The 21,590-nt window shown below is 42.5% G+C and overlaps 1 long non-coding RNA gene across 1 annotated transcript; it reads right to left on the minus strand.

Moving 5' to 3' along the window:
- Window positions 1-206: 206 nt before the first annotated feature.
- LOC121479095 lies at window positions 207-20,937 on the minus strand. The gene is made up of 3 exons (XR_005984647.1): window positions 20,644-20,937; window positions 20,418-20,470; window positions 207-543 (listed from the first exon to the last, which is right to left on the minus strand). It is a non-coding gene; the product is annotated as an uncharacterized LOC121479095 (long non-coding RNA).
- Window positions 20,938-21,590: the final 653 nt, after the last annotated feature.

A 21,590-nucleotide genomic window follows, 5' to 3' on the forward strand; every position in this document is an offset into this window, starting at 1 on the left:
TAAACATTGGGGTGCATGTATCCCTTTGACTTAGTGTTTTTGTATCCTTTGGGTAAATACCCCGTACCACGATTGTTGGATCATAGGGTAGCTCTATCTTTAACTTCTTGAGGAACCTCCATACCGTTTTCCAGGGTGGCTGGACAAGTTCGCATTCCCACCAATAGTGCAAGAGGGTTCCCCTTTCTCCACATCCTTGCCACACCTGTTGTGTCTTGTGTTGCTGATTTTAGCCATTCTCACAGGTGTGAGGTGATATCTCACTGTAGTTTTTTTTTTGTATTTCCCTGATGATGAATGATGTTAAGCATCTTTTCTGGTGTCCATTGGCACGTGTCTGTCTCCTTTGGAAAAACGTCTGTTCATGTCTTATTCCTATTTTTTAGTTGGAGTATTTGCTTTTTTTGGGTGTTGATTTGTATAAGTTCTTTATGTATTTTAGATATTAATCATTTATCAGATCTGTCATTTACAAATAAATTCTTCCAGTCTGTAGGTTGCCTTGTAGTTTTGTTGATTGTATGCTGTCTTCATCTTTAATGACTGAAATGCAAAGCAAGGAACAAGAATCATTTCTGCTGAAAACAACACTTACACATTTATTTAAGCGAAATCAACATTTCTTAAGGTTTCTTGATCTATGTTCCTGTCAGCAGCACAGGGAGGTCTCTGGAGAAGGATGAGTACCTGAGTTTTGATGTTTGCAGTGAGCTGGGGGAGTCCGAGGCTGTGCTAGCCTGCCGTCCATCAAAACTGGTATTGAGAATGACAGACGGAATCCCTGGGGGTTGCTTGTAAAAAATGTTAAAGCTTTAATTGAAAAGATCTTCAACAAAGGCCACAAGTAACTTCCTCATTGTGAATTCCTGTCTTGCCCCTAGATGCCCTGGGGCTTTGCCAAATGCTAGGGCCAGGTCATTCTGATATACTTGAGCCATAATCCACCGGCAGGGCCTTGGATAAGTCCTAGAGTCCTGCACAGCCCCCAGGAGGAAGGGACACACTTGGAGCAATGCCATCTATCAAGGTCTAACCTCTCTTCTGTGAATGTCTGCAAATTAAAGCTGCCTTATGGAAAGTGGGGATGTTTAATATTTTAAATGGCCTGATTGGAATGCTCATGTAATAAAAAAGGGTGGGTTTGGCCACCTAAAAGGGGCATTTGTAACAGAGCAGCAGGTATTCCATCTGCAACTTTTCATGAGGGCCACCTGGGTGGCTCAACGGTTGAGCACCTGCCTTTGGCTCAGGGCGTGATCCCAGCATCAGGGATCAGGTTCTGCATTGGGCTCCTTGCAGGGAGCCTGCTTCTCTCTCTGCCTATGTGTCTGCCTCTCTCTCTCTGTGGCTCTCATGAATAAATAAAATCTTAGGAAAAAAAAAAACTTTTCATGAGCTTCCTGAAAATCCCTTATCAGTTTCCTTTTCTTTGCCCGTTTGTGTATTCATTCATATATTCATTGTCCTAACTCAGATCAGGGTGTGACTCTAGGCTTATTCAAATCAGCAAGCATTTCTTCTAGAGCAGATTTACTTCTGGAAGGTGTCCCCTGGCTTCCTCAGACAACCAGAGGTAATCAAAGACCAAAGTGGTTAAGAATTCCTTAGTGAAATCTCTTACACAGAAGTATTTTAAACAACCAACCAACCAAACAAACAAACATCTTGCCTCTTTAAAAAGATATTATATTCATAATGCATGCTCATTAAAGACAACATAAGGAGAAAAAAAGATAAACAAACCAAAACCAAAGTCTTGGTGACTCAACTTAAAAAAAAAGAAAAGTGCATGTTATTCAGGGTAAGTTGCAGGAGAAGGCATCGGTATCAATGAAATGTTCTCTGAATTGAAGAAATTAGGTGAAAGCTGGCCCCCAAATTTGCTACATTCTCATATTCTTACAGAGACCAGCACAAGAGGATCATTCAGTTGCCTAATCTCCCTATGGATAAAATTTCTTTTGTTGACAGAGAAGACTAGTAAAACAGTTATTATCTGTAGTTAGAAGAATAATAAATAGTTTAACAATTACCCATCAATATATGCTCTGAGTCTAAAATCCGAAGCAATTTAGGACTGTTCTTTCTCTGTATATTGCAAATCATGCACCCTTATATGGAGCCCTTAGTGTACTTTGGAAGGGAGGCTGGGAATACAAATGCAGGGATGAAATGCAGGGAAGCACAAATTGTGTAAATGAAATCTAGACTGTTTCTGGGAACATAATTTCATGAATAAAGATGATCTAGCATCTCTGAACTATGTATTTTAAGATTAATATTTCTCAATAGTACTTGTCAAAGTGAGTGGCAGTAGAATCCATAATAAGTACTTTATTGAATTATATTTAGTCTAAATATAAATGTAAAAAGGCACCATGAATCCTCATGTCAAATTATATCACCCGAAAGTTAATTAATCGTACCATGATTCAGAAAAAAAGAATTATTTTTCACTTGGGAAATATTGGTTTGTGTTTCTAACAATTCAATCGTTTTTTTAATCGATAAACTTTACTTTTTTAGTGCAGTTTTAGGTGCACAGCAAAATCAAGCAGAAGGTACAGAGAGTTCCCATACACTCCCTGTCCCCACACATGCACAACCTCCCCCACCATCAACATCCCACACCACAGTGCTACATTTGTTACAAGCAGTGAACCTACACCGACACATCATTATCACCCAAAATCCACAGTTTCCATTAGGGTTCACTCTTGGTGCTGTACATTCAATGGGTTTTGATGAATATATAATGACATATTCCCATTTCTACCATTGTATCATATGGAGTAGTTTTACTGCCCTAAAAATACTCTGTGCTCCACCTCTTCATCCCTCCCTCCCCCACCACCGCTGGTAACTATTAGTTTTTCACCACCTCCACCGTTTTGTCTTTCCCAGAATGTCATATGGTTGGAATCCTATAGCATGGAGCCTTTTCAGATCAGCTTCTTTCACTTAGTAATGTGCATTTAAGATTCCTCTGTGTTGTTTCATGGCTTGATTGATAGTTCATTTCATTTTATAGGATACTATCCCATCGCCTGGATGTACCACAGCTTACTCATCCATTCACCTACCAAAGGGCATTTTGGTTGCTTCTAAGTTTTGGCAATTAGGAATAAAGCCCCTCTGAACATCCACATGCAGGTTTTTCTGTGACCTATGTTTTCAGCTCCTTGCATGCTGGCTCAGAAATGGGAACTCCTCAAGGCATGATTTTCTCAAGTCCTAGAAAATCAAAGTACTATGGTCAAAAGTTGTGTTGGTTACGTTGCTCAGCCTCTTCATCTCAAATTGAAATCAGTACAGACAAAGGCACTTAGGGGGAACACTTTTTTTCTTTTCTGAGCTTGTTTTTAGCATTCCCTGAATAATTATTTATCAAGCAAGACAGGAAAATACACATTTTCCTCTGGTTTCTGAAATCAAGACTCTACTTAGCCAATTTAACAGCTCATTTTTCCAGTAAAAAAAAAAAAGGAAAAGAATCAGCAAGTTGTATTGCTACATTTCCATATCATTTCCTTTCATGTCTATTTCAAATCCAGGTCCATCAATCCGGAATATGAAATCACACCAAAAAATTTTCATCAGTAATTCTCTGTCCCTACCCTCTGTAGGAGAAATAAATTCCCCCATCTTAGAAGATAAATATCCAACCTGCTGAGAATCAGGTGATAGGTTCTGTACCAATGGGTGATGAGTACATTGGTGATGTTGGTCTATATACTTATCTTCCACATTGTGATTATTTGTTTATTGCCTGTCTTTTCTTTGAGACCGTCAGCTCCCTACGCGCATCAATAAGGCTTATTTGATTCTTCTGCAGCACATAGTCGGTATTTCAATATGTATTTGTTGAATGTATCATTGGTTCATCAAATATAATAAATGTTAATCAACTTTGTTTAACAATGATTAAGCACTTATTAGGCACAAAAGCTGCATGCTGATTATTTGGGGTATACCAAGATGAGTAAAATTCATTTCCTGCCTTCAAAAAGCTTACACTACTGGCAATCCTTGTAGTGTGCTGTTCTTAGGAAGCCCATATCCCTGCAACCTGACTCTCCATCTACTCTGATAGTTCCTCTAGAGGCTGATGGCTTCCCACATCTCTTCACCTAAAGGTGTTCCTTGGCCTTGGAGCAGCTCAGCATCTTGGAGGCAGGATAGAAGTGTCAGAGAATTATCCCCAGAACAACTCACAACCAATGAGGGTGGCGGTCCTTTGCCCTTCAGTAGTATACTTCTGAGCATGTGCCCCCTAGACCCTCAGATCTCTAATGGGATTGAGCCCCAGTTGCTCACAGTCGTAACCTGTTCATTAAAACACCCTTATTGGCTTTTCTCCTTTCTTGGTCTTACTTCCTACTCACTCACAGGACTTCCTGGGATCTCTTTCCCAATAAATTCTTACATCCAAATCTGTCACTCAGGGTCTGATTTTAGAAGAAGCATGAGCACTAAAGTGATAAGTAACAGAGGCATAGGGTGTTGTGGGAATGCAGAGGAGGAGGGGATTAATTCTAGCTGAGAGAAGACTTGGCATCTTTTGAATAGGGTCTGGGTGGGGGCAGTGAGTGTCCCTGTAGGGAGAGATGCTTTAGGCAGAGAAAAGAAAGGCATGGCGATGCTGAAGCATAAAGAGTGCTCAAGGAACTGTAGGCAATTGAGTCTGGAAAGAATGTGGGTAGAGGAGCATCACGGATTTTCCTAGAAAGTACCTCAGAGCCCCTCACATCCCAGCAAGGAAGCAGGTCTTTCCTGTATCTTTCATCCAAAACCTCAGCTCCAGCTACTCACCCTTCTTATATTGGTACTCTGAAATGTCCAGACATTCTCCTTTTGGTAGAAATATCCAAGTATAGAAATAAACGTGACTACACATCATCTATAAAAGCAGCCATATGGTAACCACCGAGCAACCTACCGTCTTTTTCAAGCATGAATCTTTTTTTCTGTGTGCCAGTTTTAATTTGTGTTTTTTGAATTCCCGTGCATTAATATGTTGCTCTTTCTGAGAGCTTATAGTCTAAACACTGTGTTTGTGCCTCAATCTAGATAGGGAACTTTTCTGCCTTCTGTTAGGGATTAATCTTGAACTTAAAATAAAGGAGGGGTGCCTGGGTGGCTCAGTCAGTTAAGTGTCTGCCTTTGGCTCAGGTCATGATCTCAGGGTCCTGGGATCAAGTTCCACATCAGGCTTCCTGCTCAACAGGAAGTCTGCTTCTCCCTCTCCTTCTATGGTCGCTCTCAAATAAATAAATAAATAAAATATTAAAAAAAGAAAAAGAAATGGTGTGTCACGGAGTCAAAGAAAATGATCCAACTTAACTCTACTTTGGAATCCATACTATTAGTTCCTAAGCAAGTACAATGTGTATGTACAGTCCTGCTCATTCTCTCTCCCCATGCCCTGGAAATGGTTTCCTTCTAATAAAAATGTTCTGACAAATCATTCTGTCTTCCAGTACTGACTCAATTATAGCCTCTCACCATGACCAACAACTGCGAAATTGGTTATAAACCCAGAATAGGAGGCGAAAACCAAAAAATAGAGGTGTGGCAGGAGGACAGGAGCAGAATAATTTGGTCATTTTCCCAGCAGAGGAAAGCCAGTTCAAGAAAGCCAAAATGAGTGCTTCTGGGAAAGGTATACAAGATTGGAAAATAACAGAGAAATTAAAGAAGTTATTAAAGCTCACAAGAGAATTTGGTGAGGGAACACTACTCATTTCAGCTCAGTAGGAGCCAGTTTGCATTATTATGTTTTGCTCTATACTTAGCTTTGAAGAAAGCACAAATTACAACGGTTAAATAGAGCTTTTGAAAATAGAAAATAGCAACATCGCAAGTACAGAACAGCACTGGGCTAGAACACCCTCCAGACCATCCCCAAACTAGGATAACTGTAGAGAGCTTCGGAAATTCCTCCTCCTTTCTCCCACCCCCAGGAATTTCAGTTCCGTCCTTTGAGAATCCCCATTACTATAATATTATTTGTGTAATAGATACAGCTTTGTTTTGTTTTCAAACTGGGAAGTTCAACCAAAGGCTGGGATAGAAAGAAAACTGCTGGGGTAATTTGACCCCATTGAATATTTGGGGAAGAGACTAAATTAAGGCATATCTGGATCCAGAAGAGAATGATGATAATCACATTTGTTGAACTCTTTGTGTGTCCAAGGTACTGCTCTATAGACATATTCCATGTGTTAAGTAATTTATCCTCACAACAACCTTATGAGATAGACACTGTTCCTCACCCATTTTAGAGATGAGGACACTGGGACACAGAAAGGCTAGGTAACTTGCCCAAGGTCACATGACTAGCAGGTGGCAGGACCAGGATTCGGACTGGTGGTCTGACCCCTGAGCCCGTGTTCTTGATAACCACACTGCAATGCCTCAGGAGCCATGCTGTGGAGTAAATGTTTGTGTTCCCATATGCTGGAGTCCTAATGCCAGGGTTTGGAGGTAGGACTTTGGGGAAGTAATTAATTAGATTGGAGGAGGTCACGTGGGTGGAGCCCCACGATGGAATTACTACCCATATAAAAAGAGGCTAAGCCACTAGAGCTTTCTCTCCTTACCATGTGGGGATACAGTGGCTGGCAGCCATCTGCAAGCCAGGAAGGGTGCCATCACCAGGAACTGAATCTGCTGGCACCTTGGTTTTGAACTTCCCAGCTACCAGAACCACGAGAAGATGAATTTCTGTTGTTTAAACCAATCTTGGGCACTTGGTAACAGCAGCCCAAGAAGACTGGGACAGACCACTAAGCTATTACAACCAAGCTGTTATCCGTGGAGTCAGGGATTTGTAGGCAGAAGAGCTTCCACTGAGACCCAGGGACTTATTTTAGGTGTTTCTTTATGAGGTTCTTGCTTGCTGCAGAACGAGGTTGAGTTACAGAGACCGTTTGGCTCAAAGGTCATCCAGGGCAGGTGCAAGACCTGGAATCAGTCTTCCGTAGGAAGCTAGGTAAACCAAAGGTTGGTACCCTGCGGGTTGTCAGTGGCCACCACATTTCTGAGTGAAGCAGCAGTTATGAGCTAAATATGCAGGGATTTGGATCTGGATAGGGGTGTTGAATTAGAAGGAGGAACAAAGCAGTTCTTCCCCTTCTCATTTCCTGGGATATGGAACAAATCAAGATCTGCGTGTAAAATATGAAGAGATCACTAGTTGAGGGGCCTCGGTGTGTCCCTTTCAGCTTTTCATAGAGTCTAGTCCCAACTGGTTTGTCTCTAACTCAGTCCTTTTTATTGACCACATGTTTAATGGCATAAGTTCAGTCCCTCTCAGTTAAATGAGATCCACATTGTTATCAAATTTTTGCCACAAAGAATAGAGCTACAGAATATCCCTAGGCATATATGCTCTTATGAATAGGTAATTTTACTTGTATGGAGTAGATTCTGAAAAGTGGGATTTTAAAGAAAAAAAGAGTATTATTAATTTGAGAGATATGATCAGGTTTGCATTTTAAATAGGAGCTAACAGGGGTGTTTGGGTGACTCAGTAGGTTAGGGGTCTGCCTTCAGCTCAGGTCATGATCTCAGGGTCCTGGGATCAAGCCCCACATTGGGCTCTGAGCTCAGTGGGGAATTTGATTGTTCTCCTCCCCCTCACTCTGCCTCTCCCCACTCCCCTCCTCCTGCATGCATGCATGCTTGTGCTCATGCTCTTTCTCTCCAATAAATAGATACATAAAATCTTTAAAATACATAAAAATAAATAAATAGGTGCTAACAAATTTACTTTCCACTGAAACTGTAGGGCATGTTAGTCCATCTTTCTTAAACATCCTTCCTAAGTTCAGGGTGTTCTTCCAAGGGAGAAGCCAAGTACTCACATTCCCAGCACCCCTTGTGGTCTGAGTGCAGACATGGGACTTAGGCCCTGCCAGTCAGATACCAAAAAGACTTCATGCTGATGAGACAAAGACAGAGGCCCTGTACAGAATCCAATCTGGTGAAGTGTCTGCAGCTCCTTCCAGCTTCTAAACATAGCAGTGGCAGTCATACTTCATTCTGGAAACTCTGCAGCTCTAAAACAGGGATATCTCGTCAACCCATCAGTAGTAGGAATTGATCTGCTCTTAAATGCACACACTTCAGTCTATCCCATTGCCTCTACTTCCCCTGAAGCCGCAGTGACCTCATCCTGGATCAGCAGTAACAAACTCCCTTCTGGTCTCCCAGTCCCTAGAGTAATTAGAACCCATTTTCTATCCTGTAGCCTGAACGATCTTTTGAGAACTCAACTCTGATCATGTCACCCCTCTGCTTTCAAAATCTTTCATTTTCTCCACTTTGCCTTAGGCTAAAGTTTCTATTCCTTAGCCTGGGCCATAAAACCCTCCAAGAGCTGCCCCAGCTTCCCTCCCAGGCATGCCTCTCTCCTACCGTGCTTATTTTTAGTAGGTAATGAATAAGAAATTTGATAAATTAATAAATATAGAGATAAGACAGATGCTCATATCACTCATATACTCATGGAGTAACTAAGGTTTTGAGAGTCTACTTTCATAAAGCTATGAGGCTAGTTAACAGTAGACCCTGGACCAAAACACAAGAATCTTCCAACTCTTGACATGTTTTCAACTATCCCTCATTGCCCTCTTCAAATGCAATTTGTCGCTCTTCTAGGCTCAATAAACACCATGATGATGTACAAACACTGTAAGGTAGGTTTTTCAACCTTGGCACTATCGACATTTTGGGGTAGGTAATTCTTTGTTGTGGGGCTGTTGTCATGTGTATTCAAAGATGTTTAGCAGTAGTTCTGGCTTCTACCCACTAGATTTTAGTAGTATCTTCCTCTTTTTGGTTGTCTTCAGACTTTGTCAAATTTCCCTTGGGGGTGTGGTGGGGGAGGGGCCAAATAGCCTTCCAGGAAGAACCAGTGCTCTAAGGATACTACTAGGCATACTTTTTTAAATCTCTACAGCTTTGGGTTGAGAGTATAAGCCTCCCCATAGGTATACCCCAAGTGGAAAGATGGAAAGCAAGAGCAGATTTATGTCTAAATATTGACCCTGCATCTTGTAAGCCACAGGGTCTTAACCTCACTGAGCCTCAGTTTTCTTATCTACAAAACAGGGATGATAATGCTCAAAAACTGTAGGGAGGATTAGAGAGAATGTTCATAAAGAACTCAATAATTTAATGAAGCAACTGCTTTTTTTGAACAATAACTAGTGGATTGACGCACCATGTAGAGCACCATGCTCTGCACCATGCAGAGCACACATAAAGAAAAATAGGACTAAGGAGAGGAGCTAGAAATTCAGGGTGAAATGGGACGAGTTTGATGAGAGAAGGATTTTGCATTCTGAGAGGCCAAAACAAACCCCATATTTCAGGAATGAAAACAAGTATGACATTTGAACTAATAAACTTATGGGTGTGCTGCCTCTTATTTATTACCTCCTTATTTGATGGTTTTATGGAGAAAAGAAAAAAGAAAAAGCCATGCCTAAGGATCAGTTACTGTTTTTAAAAATGATTACATACCTAATTGGAGCAGAGGGTGGGGGGGGGGTGAAGCACAGGTTTCAAGATCTCTCAAAACTGGAATCTGGGGACGCCTGGGTGGCTCGGCGGTTGGGGGTCTGCCTTCGGCTCAGGACATGATCCTGGGATGTGGGATCGAGTCCCGCATTGGGTTCCTTTCAGGGAGCCTGTTTCTCCCTCTTCCTTTGTCTCATGAATAAATAAAATCTTAAAAAAAAAAACCCCTGGAATCTGGTGAATTAGCAATTGCTCAGACTCTCCCTTATGAATTTTAATGCAATTTTTATTTAATATTTCATATACTGTGTTTTCAAGATCCCTTCAATTTTGAATAGTAAATCTAGAAAAAAATATTTTCCTTCTAACCATCTACCACTTTTGCTGACTCCCTACCTTGACATAATAGAGCTGCTCCAGAAAGTGCTTCAGAGGAAATTCTACAGGGTGTCCTTGCCTGAGGGTTCAAAGAAGTAAACTATAGGGACAATGACATTCCTGTCCAGGTAGCTGGGTAGTGGAGCTCAACAGCACACTCTAGCTCCACAAAACATCCACTCTCTCCTCCCGTCCCCTCTTCCTTCTCTCTCTCTCTCTCTGGGACTATAGAACTTTCTCTTCTCTGCTCCTAGGGAGATGCTCCAAAATACAATCTTTCACCACAGAGCTATCTCCTCCTGCTTAGGTCTAAGGATGTCTACTTCCTGAACCCAATACATGAAAATACAAGGAAATAACATCAACCAAAAGACAAGCCTGAAAATGCCCACTATTGATAATGGCTCAAACCTGGAAGCACCCGAAGCATCCATCACAATGGAATGGATGGATCGCGTAAATCCATACAGTGGAATGCCACACAGTAGAGAATGAACAAAGTGCAACTTTGTGAAAAACACAGACAAATCTGTTGTTAAATGAAGGAGGGAAGCACCAAAAAGTGCATTTGGTTCCCTTCAATGAAGTCAAGAGGCGCAAAACCCATGTCTGGTTTTGTAAGTTAGACTAGTGGAGTCATGATGGTGGTAATCCTGTGTCAGGGAGTAGTGACAAGGAGACTTTCTGAATGCTGGTTGTAAGAGTGTGTTCACTTTGTGCAAATTCATCAGCTTCTCATTTATGTCCTGTGCATTGTTCCACATGTAGATTTCACTTCAGACATTCGCTAAATAAAACAAAAACAAAAATTTCCGACACTCTCCTTTCTTTGAAAGTCCTTTCTTTGACGGTAGTATTCTTTCATGAATATGAGCATCTCTCTCAGAATATAGCCTTGTAACAAAACTGCCCTAATAACACTTTTCAGAAACTAGAAGCAGCACTGAAAGTCTTGAGTTCTAGGTTCTGCTTAATTTTCCTATTGATTTCTGTGAACCAAGTGCAGACATCATGAGACCCTTGAGTGAGTGCACTTGAATTTCTCCCTTCTCCAAAGTAGGGAAGTTGAAGCCTAGAAAAATGAAGTGACTTGCTCAGGGCCACATGTTCTTTAGCAATAAAAAGGACATTAAAAAAAAAAAAAAAGATCTCATGGGCGCCTGGGTAGCTCAGTCAGTTAAGCATCTGCCTTCAGCTCAGGTCTTGATCCTGGGGTCCTGGGATAGAACCCCCTCATCAGGCTCCCTATTCAGTGGGGAGTCTGCTCCTCCCTCTCCCTCTGCCCCTTCACCCCCCCACCCCTTACTCATGCTTTCTTCCTCTCTCAAATAAAATCTTTTAAAAAAATCTCAAGATGAAAATGACAATGGGAGTTCACAGCCCCTCAAATCCCCATGATTTCTCCTTCTATTTAAGAATAAAAATTTTGCTGGGAGGGAGAAGGAACTGGGTTGATTGTTATATAAATACAGAACTTTAATTAATTGACTCCATTTAGATAAGAGGTAATGCTCTCATCGTGACTCTTAAGTAAAATTCCCTTTTAATTGACACTTATTTCTCCTTGAGACTAAAACAGATGTAATAGGAGAAAATACACATTATGCTGCAATGACAAACAGCCCCCATGTCTTGATGGCTTAAAACAGCGAAGGTTTATAATTATGCCACAGGCCCATCAAATGTCAGCAGGAGTTTTGTTCCACCTCCTTAGGGTTCTTTCTCTGGGACCCACTGAAGAAGTCACTCTCTGGGTCCTGGTTGGTCACCATGGCTATGGGGAAAGACAATGTGGTAAAGCACACACCGGCTCTTAAACCTCTGCCTGGAAATGACGCAGCCACTTCCACATACATCTCTCCATCAGAGCAAGTCTCTTGAGCACTCCCGACCTCCCATGGGGCAAGGAGGAACAATCCTACCCTGAATCCAGAAGCAAGGAGAGCAGGAATATTTGGGAACAGTTCTAATGACTATCTCAAAAAAAAAAAAAGTGAAACTGTCTGCCACGGGAGTCCCATATTTCCTCATGAGTAACACCATAATCACTGTGACCTACACTATTTAAAGATATGATGTAGTGAAGATGAACTCTGGAGAAAGGAAAACAGACATGAAAGGCAGCATTGGCAGGTGTAAATAAAACTCTATCAACTCCAATTGAAAGGATTTTTATGAAAGGCACGAAGTGGTTTCATCGGCCTTTCTGCAAATAGTTTAGTTGGTTGAATGATCAATATTCCTCTAAGTGCCCAGAAACCATTTTGACCAAAGGCAACTAAATAAATTAATTGCCCTCCAGGACTATAACATTGAACTCTTTAAATGAAGGCAGCTTCCATGGATGCAAACAAAATGTGTCCCTTGTGGTCATCGTAAGGTTTAAACATTAATTAGGAGAGAGTGCTTTTAAGTAGGAAGGGGGGAAAAATCCATTTTGTTGGGACTACAATATCTAATGCTAAGTTAAAAAGAAGAGAAGAAATAATTTCCCAGGTAATAATTGTTTTGCTTGATTTTCTCCCTTTCTTTCCTCTGTACACAAGCATAACCAAAAAAAAAAAATCATTAAGTGCTGATAAATTAAAGGGAGAATGTGTGGTGCGCCTGGGTGACTCAGTGGGTTAAGCTTCTGCCTTTGGCTCAGGTGGTGATCCCAGAGTCCTGGGATCCAGCCCTGCCTAAGGCTGCTCCCCTGCTCCCTGTTTGGTTGGGAATCTGTTTATCCCTCTGCCTCTGCCCTCTGCTCGAGATCTTGTGCACTCTCTCTTTCTCTCTCTCTCAAATAAATAAAATCTTAAAAAACAACAACAATGGGAAAATGTGTCAGGCTTCACTCTTCAGCCCCAAGAAACTCACATTCTGTACTAGATTTCAAGGGATATTATCTTGGGGTGGTAGCAAATATTTTATTTAAAAAAAAATCTAGGCAAGACATGCATTTGAATGGACACTGGTCATTTAAAAGGAAGGTTGGGTTAAAAGTAACAGTTTATGAAAAACACACAACACAACTTGGCTAGTTAGCAGGGGGCAAGGCAAGGGTTCTCTCTGGAATTAAGTATCCTGTTTATGTGCTATCGCACTTCAAATGATGCCAGACTCAGAGACTTGCTTTACAACTTGAAGTCATGTTATATAAATCCATCCTTCTGGGGCCTGTGTAGTAGGAATATTATTGATGCTCTCCAGATTACAGTAATATAATCTGTTAGTTTCAATGCCCTAGTGTTTGTGTATATTGTATACAAGACCATATATGGATTTATGGCTGCATCAAGGAATACAAATGATTTAGGTTATGAATTACCCCCCCCCCCCGCTTTATAAATTCATCAAGAAAAAAAATTTGGGTAAAAATTTTTCAATGTGGAATGTCACAGTGGAAAAAGTGAAATTCACATATGATTCTGGAATGTTGACTCAAATTTCAATGTTAATGGCTTGTAATAAAGACATAAAGTGCAAGAACCATACCAGAGATGTGGTTTTCCTGGACTAGGGGTCCAGATAGGGAACAGTCAGGTGCAGATGATGGTTTCATGAGGCTAGGCAAAAATTGGGCCAGGGGATGACGAAAAGAGTGGTAGTGGTCAGGAGGGCGAGGAAAGGAAACAGTCTTGCCCTCTGGGTCAGGTGCAGTCTATATATATGAAAGCTCTCCAGAAAAGAAAAATAAAATTACCCTGATCCCACCTGGAGGACTTTTATCTTTCCCATCTAAGGCTTACTTGCTTGTTATGGTCTAAATAGAAGTTTAGTCCTTCTGTAACTGAATGTCAGCCTCTTCCTCCTTAGAGCACTCTAGCTGGAGACCAAGGTTTTGCCTCTGGTCTGACTTTGACCTCCAAGGAGGAGTCTGTATTTGCACTTGTTATATTTGTGCCAGAGCTTGGCACATATAAGTACTTGATAAACATTTGCTGAATACATGAATATTGAATAAAAAAAATCAGCAGAATGGGAAGTGGGACAAATGGTGGTGATACATTCTCTTCCAACTGATGACCCATCTTTACCAAATCATTCATTCCTGGCCTAGCATCAGGGCCATTCCAGGAACATCCCTAGCAAAGCAGGCACCCTTCAGCGTTACAGAAACTTGATTCAGTCCCATGCCTGGGTGTCTTCCATGTTGTGGACCTTCATTGGCATTTCACCTTTAGCCGTAACATGCAAACTCAAAGCACCTTTGTTAACATTCATTTATGCTACAGGGTACTTGGATTAAAAATGTCAACTGTCACGACACAGAAGGAAGGCCAAAGGTACAAGTAAAATTTCATGGGGAGGAAACGTTGGAAGTAGAAGATGAGCAAACCTCCTAAATTACAGCGATCTTACTGTTGACTAGGAAAGAGTGAGGTCCTTACTATTTTAAATGCCATGAGCAACAGAAAAGCACTCATGTATAAATATATGACCTTTCTAGTGAATTTGACAATGAATACATGTTGAAACCGTAATAATTCTGGTCTCTCAGTGGCTATACTCACCTTCAAACACTTAGCTAAAATCTAGAACAGTTGGATATCTGAAGTTTGAAGCTGAATACCCTTAGGTTAATAGTTGATATCACCAAGAATATAATTACAAAATGGGCACTGATTTTTAAAAATAGTTCTTGAACGTTTCCAAGTCCTAATGTACACTTTTTTTTTTTTTTCAAAGCATGCGGTTGAGACTCCGCAATCTAACATTCACATCTTGCGCTTGTGACTATTTTAACAGAGTTATCGTGAGAACACTGCTTGGGAAAGAGTATTTTCACAATGTGTTGTGTTCACCCCCAATAAAGCCCTTGCCCCTTCTGCTTTCTGGCCAACAGTGCACAGTTTTATGTTCTTCTTGACTGGACTGACAGTGGACACAAACGTAAGACAAGACATTTCTGGAATGGAGACAGCCTGGCAACGGCGCCAAACCAGACTCTTGCTGCCCCTAAACTTCCAGTTTCAAAAGGATTCTCCAACGTTCTCAGAAGTAGTTCTCACCCTGGCAATACATTAGAAAAGTCTGTGAAGTTTTAAAAAATACATATTCCCAGACCCCACAAGAGACCGTCTTTGGAGGGTGAGGCCCAGGCATCTGCTTTCTCAAAACTCCTATGTGATTCTAATTCAGTGCTATGGCCTGAATGTTGTGTCCCCTAAAATATGTTGAAATCCTAATGCCCAGTGTGATGGTATAAAGGAGTTGGGGCCTTCAGGAGATTAGGTCCTGAAGGCAGAGCCCTCATGAATGAGACTAATACCCTTATAAGGGACTCCCTCGCCCCTTCTACCAAGTGAGGCTACAACGAGAGTAGCCTGTGACTAGAAGGGGCCCTCACTTGGTCATGCTTGTACCCTGATCTTGGACTTCCAGCCTCCAGAACTGTGAGAAATATATTTCTGTTGCTTATATGCTACCCAATCTGTGGTATTTTGTTACAACAGCCTGAACGGACTAAGCCATCCAGTTGGCTTGAGAACCCAGCAGACGATAACCACAGGAACTGAGCAGCTGATGTTGTCTCTTAGACTTAACCTTCTTTATTTAGAAGGCCCAAATATCTGTTGGCCAGGAAGTAATAGCTGAGTGGTATTTCTCAAACTACTCATTTTAGCACTTTCATAATTTTTGCCACATTCATGTATCACGTTCTATCTTTTAATTAAGTTTTTTCTAAATTAAATTACACTTAAACTGAAATATAAGTAATAGAAAACAAAATTCTTATTACAACTGTGATTATGAAATCAGTACCCCTTGCCATCAATAGAAAGCAACTGGGGAAAAAAAAAAAAGCAAAAACAAACACCCCACACATTATTCAAATCAAGGGAGACACTGTTGCTGCCCAAAGGCATCCAGCCAGAGGCCTGCTCTCTTTTTGTTAACAAGGGAATGGAAAGAGTCTTGTTTTAAGACACATAGTTCCCACCCCCCACCCCAGCAGGGCTAAGGCTCAAGGCTACTCTTGGCCATTGGAGTCTTCGGCAAAGGTCTTTTGAGTCAATCTGTGGTGATGAAACAGGAAGGGGAAATTTTCTGGAGGTTTGGGGGGAAAAAAGATTTTCTCTTCTGGGAGCCCCTGGAAGAGAATGTATCTCTTCCTTTAGATGTTGACTGGGGCCAATCCTGGGGACAAATTGCAAGGCCTGGAGCTGCCCCCACCCCTGGAAAGGCTGCTGCCAGCCCCAGAGTGAGTGAGCCCAACCAAGTAGAGGCTGCAGAGCCAGCAGAGCACACCAGCCAGAGCTCCTCCCTCTTCCCCCTCTAGGCTATTTCAGTCACCGAGAACATTTTGAGTTGGATTTTCTGTTGTTAGCAGCCCATCACATCCCAACACAGGGAAAAAAGCGAGTGTTCAAAAACACACTAGCACCCAACAGAGACTTTCTTCTTGATATAATCAGGAGGATTGCAAGAGAACTGAAAGGGGAGTAATATCCTTATTGATTCAAGGTCATTTTATGCCATGTCTATCCATCAACCAAAATCACCCTAGTGGCACCCAAACCCTCACCTGGGAAATATTTGTCTTAGGTTAGGAAAAGCTGATGGCTTAACAGAAGCAAAGCTGCAGTGGCTGTGATTGGCTTCTGTTTACTTCTTGATAACTTCTCTCAATAAGAAAATCCAAAGAGCACATTGTCAGCTGCACTTGAACTCCCACAGGAATCTGAAAATGTGGGCTGGGAATGGGGGAGAGAATAAGTTACCTAAATAGCGTCTGTGCCTCTGGCATTTGCTTAGAGCTCTCTGAGCATCTCCTAAGTCATTGGAACTCAAAGTGGAGCCCATGGACCAGCAGATTCCATGGCATCACCTAGGAGCTTGTTAAAAATGTCCAGTCCCAGGCCCCACCCAGGCCAACTGAATTAGAATATGCATTTTAACAAGATGCCCTTTGATATGTGCACAGTAAATCTTGAGAAGCACAGTCCTGGGAGCCCGGACCAGCTTAGTGCTGCTTAGACCACAAACAGCTGATGTTTGCAGAGCCTGGACTCAGAGTGATTTGCTTCCACTTGTGGAATGCCAGCTCCACGCTTACCAGCCAAGACTGTCTGCTTTGTTTTCCTTCAGCTTCTCTGCAACTGATAGGTCACCTGCACAAAAGAACCAGTTTCCCCAATTCCTTGGGTTTCACTTAATACTAGTATATCTCTGTCCATCGCTGGCGCTCTCACCTTAGAGCTGTAGAGGTCATGGATACTGCACTGATGAACACCTTTAGGGTTTTCTCCTTTACTATTACATTTCCTATATCCTATATATCAATTCATTCATCAGCTCAAACACAGATTAAACTCCTTCTTTGCATCATTTGTAAACCATATCTCCCCGGTTTTTTTTAATCAAAGTTATTACAATGATTAGCAATTCCCTAGGCCTATAATCAGCACATGTTGAGCTGTCCTGAGAAACACACAAATAAGAGCTCTCCTGTCCCTGTCAAGTTTTAGAAATTAACTTTTTGCTAATACATCAGACAAGAGTCACGAAAGTAACATACCAAGGGGCAGCTAAAGGTTTGGTGAAATGCAGAAAGAAAGAAAAGAAGAAAAGAAAAGAAAGAAAAGAAAAGAAAAGAAAAGAAAAGAAAAGAAAAGAAAAGAAAAAAAGAAAAGAAAAGAAAAGAAAGAAAAGAAAAAAAGAAAAGAAAAGAAAAGAAAAGAAAAGAAAAGAAAAGAAAAGAAAAGAAAAGAAAAGAAAGAAAGAAAATCATAACCTCTTCCTGCTATGTGGGTCCTCCGGACTTCATTTTGCACTTGCTCTTCAGGAATGATCTACATAGTACCTGAGTGACTTGGTATCTAACTTCCTGCATCTGTAAAATAGAGACAGTGGTGCTGAGGATTCCAGGTCAGGTGACGGGGGTGCAGGGAAGGCCCCTGCACACGTGCAGCAGGTAGTGCCTGCTCCATATGGTGAGGGCTCCAGAGTGATAGAAGCAGGGACCTTATACCAGAGAACTTATACCCTTCCCATGCAAGGGAAGTCTACGTCTGGTCATCAGTAAGAAAGGGAGAATTGGAGGGAAGGGACTAGGTTTAGGTGCTGATGGCTCCTGGGACCCAAGGTTCTGGGGAGGAGTTAGGAGCAGATAGTGGGTAAGACCCTGGGGAGGGGCAGCCTGTGAACATAAAAGGGGGAAGATGGGGCAGGGGAGGCTCGGACTACAGTGCAAATCTTATTATTTATTTATTTATCTATCTATCTGAGTGGGAGCGAGTAAGCAGAGGGAGAGAGAGGGACAAGTAGACTCTGCAGTGAGCTCGAGTCCAATGCGGGGCTGGATCTCACCACCCTGAGATTATGACCTGAGCAGAAATCAAGAGTCAGTTGCTTAACTGACTAAAGACACCTCCGTAATGCAAATCTAACAAAGTCTCTGTCAGCCCAAGCAGGGCTCTGGAGCAGAGACTGCCCCTTGGAGGCGTCCCATGTTGGGCGGAAATAGCAAGGCCTGAGTATCCCACTGTGTGCTCAGTTACTGGCAAGGCCCTACCTCAGAAGTATGAGAAAGAGCCTGATGGGGCAGAGAGCTGGGGCCTAGTACCTAAAGCCATTCTTGCATCTAAATAGCAACTTTCTTTCTTTAAGGGAGATCCAACCTGCACAGCCCTGTGGCTGGACAGGATGGGATAATGGAAATCCTCCAGATAAATGTAGAAGGATCCCAGAGCCCAAGATAGACCATTGCCTGGTTTCCTCAGAGAGGCCATCACTAGGACACAGCCCTTAAATATAGGAGTGGCAATATCTGGGGAGGTGTTGAAAGAGGTCCATCTCTTTGGACCTATGGGTAGCTTCACAGCATCCTGCACACCCTGGTTGGTCCAAGGGAAAGAGCTGAGCAGTTCTGGGATGGGAGGCAGCAGTGTCAATAAGGAGGGAAGACCCGGAGAGACTTCCCGGTCGGACTAGGAGAAGGCAAGAGGGTGTGGACCAAGTCCCCAAGGCCACCGCAAGTAGGTGCAGCAGGAACAGAGTGATGCGTGAGAGCTGGTGGGACCAGTTACAGCTCAGGGGAGGTCCACAAGGCCAGCAGATAACTGTGTCCCAGAACTCTGCCTCCCTGGGGCCTTCACCCTGGCTCAGTGGGGACCACAAGAGGAACAGAAATCCTAATTGATGGAACAGCTACCAAGAACGAATGGGATCTTAAACTAGAGAGACTAACTTACTCTGAAATAGTGGGATTATGTTGTCTACTGAGGAGGAGAACCAAGGGCATGGGGGCTATTTTAGTTCAGTTCTAGAAAGTAAAATTCACAATTTCCGCCTTTCTGAGTTACGCGGTCTACGGAAGTTCATCTCTGCTGCACACATATCCTTTAATCACTTCACTTTGGGGAATCTGAGTTCAAAAGAAAAACGATACCATGCAGAAATATGTCTTGTTTGCATATTATTTCTAATAGTAAAGTGACTTAAAGCAGGGAAGCGTTAGGTAAATTGCAGTACATTTACTTGAAGGCAGATTAGACTAATTACAATGACATTACCATCAACGTGCAATAGCATATAATCATTTTTCTGTTACATTGTCCAGTGGGACAAGCAGAAAGGAATATTCTACAGTGTTTTTCAAACCTTACGACCACAAGCCACAGGAAACCGTTCATTTTACATCTTGACCCAGGTCCCATGTACATATTTTTATCATATTCACAAAGGTGGCAGGAAACGATGCTTGCCTACCCCGCGTTCCAGGCATTTCGACATTTCATGGGCTCTTCCATTGTCTTTTTCGATGCTAGACTCACTACGTGGGTCTCCTCACCACTTACAACTCATGACCCTGTCTGGATGGAGCATGGCCCCACTGATGAAAAATAACAAATGACAAAAACGTACGTCTAGGAGCCATGGTTGGGGAGATGGGCCAAAATCTCAACAAGCCAAGCTCCTGGGGATTCATGTAGGTGTCCTGATTTGTTCCTAATAAACACAAATTACTTTTTATAATGTAATTTATAGCACCATAGCAATGTCTAAGCTGTTCCCAAGGCTTCTCTCCCGCAGGCTAAATAATCCGAGTTTCTCGCTGCCTGGTGAATTCACTTTATACCTCCCAAAAAACTCCAACCCAGGAGACCAAAAGCAGGGGTGGCAGGCAGAGCGACAGGCAGTTGCTGAGCCAGAGCCGCACATGGAACAGCTCTGCACCTCATGACTCATGGCCTCCACGTGGCCACTGCTGAATTATGTGCATTTTAATGAGGAGACTGATGTCACAGTTATCATATCCTTGACTTCTCCTTTCCTTTCTTCCTCTCTCCAACACAATTTTATTGAGTGCCTGTTTTGTCCCAAATACTATTCTAAAAGCTGCATTTAAAAAGATCTTTTTTTGTATTTTCAAATTTTTCCTATGATTAGCATGTGGTTTTTGTCATAATCAGAGAAAAGCAAGTATTGTTATAAAAGGCTTGAAGATACAGGTCTTGCCTTCAAGATGCCCACGGCCTAGGGAGGAGCAGTCATGTAAACAAATATGTCAATGTGAGACTTACCTGGATCCCTTGCCTGCCTCCTGTCTCAGCCAGAAAGTGCTGCCCCCAAGCAGCTTAAAAAAAAAAAAAAAAAAAGATTTATTTATTTGAGAGAGAGAGAGAGAGAGTGCTTGAGGGGAGGGGTAGAGAGAGAGGGAGAAGCAGACTCCCCACTGAGTAGAGCTGGACCCCAGGACCCTGAGATCATGACCTGAGCCCAAATCAAGAGTCAGGCTGCTTAACTCACCGAGCCACCCAGGCACCCCAACTCTCATCAGCTTTTAATTGATGGGGACCGCAGTGTTTGTATCTCTCCTTTCCCAGAACACTACAGGATTGGTCTCTGCCCCTGGCTCTGAAGTCTCCATTTTCGTTTGCTGATTGAGGGAGAGAGATCAAGAACAGAGAGAAGGAGAAAGAGGAGAGAAAAAAGAGAGGGAAGAAGGGAGAGAATGGGAGGACAGAGAGAGTCTGCATGGTATCTCGTCCAGTGGTGGCCCACAGATGCTTGGATCTAAGGGGGATCATGTCCCTACAGTGGCCATGAGCATGTGACCTAGGCCAGTGTTCAGGGGGCATCCTGTGGTGCCCAGAATACTGTGTAACTCTACACCCTTCTGAGCTTCAATCACATTAGCCCAAGACTGGTTGGCCCGCTGGTTGATTTTCCCATGGTGTCACGGATGGCCTGGCCTGTGACCTCCACAGGAATGGGACAGCCGGCTCCATATTTCTCTGGCATCACTGCTGCAGCCAGATCTTTCTGATTATTTTCAGGTTTTTCGGTTAATGAGTAATGTTCTCATGGTAGCTACTACTCAGGACATTAACTTCTGATTCTGGTATTTCCCCCAAAGAGTTGGCAGACAGGCAAGCTGGATAAATCACTAGAGAAAACAGCGCCGTACTCCTAGGTCTGCGCTTCAGGGGCCACTGCTCCTGGAGAAGAATCGATTTATCACCATCTCGTTGAAGGAAGCGTCTATTTGTTTTTCGATCTTGGGCAACCTGTCAAAATTTGATATAACGCTGGGGGCACCTAGAGTCAGTCAGGGGTGTTTTACCTCAGCAATTCCTTGACCTCTTGAACTCTTGTCTCCTGCTGTAATCAGAAAAATTTCCTCTCAGCATATTCTTTTAATAATCTTTTGGACACAGTTGTGGAGGACTCTAACATGCCAACTGCCCTGGACG

The sequence above is a fragment of the Vulpes lagopus genome, chromosome 19 (genome assembly GCF_018345385.1).
Source record: "Vulpes lagopus strain Blue_001 chromosome 19, ASM1834538v1, whole genome shotgun sequence".
NCBI classification, from domain to species: Eukaryota; Metazoa; Chordata; class Mammalia; order Carnivora; family Canidae; genus Vulpes; species Vulpes lagopus.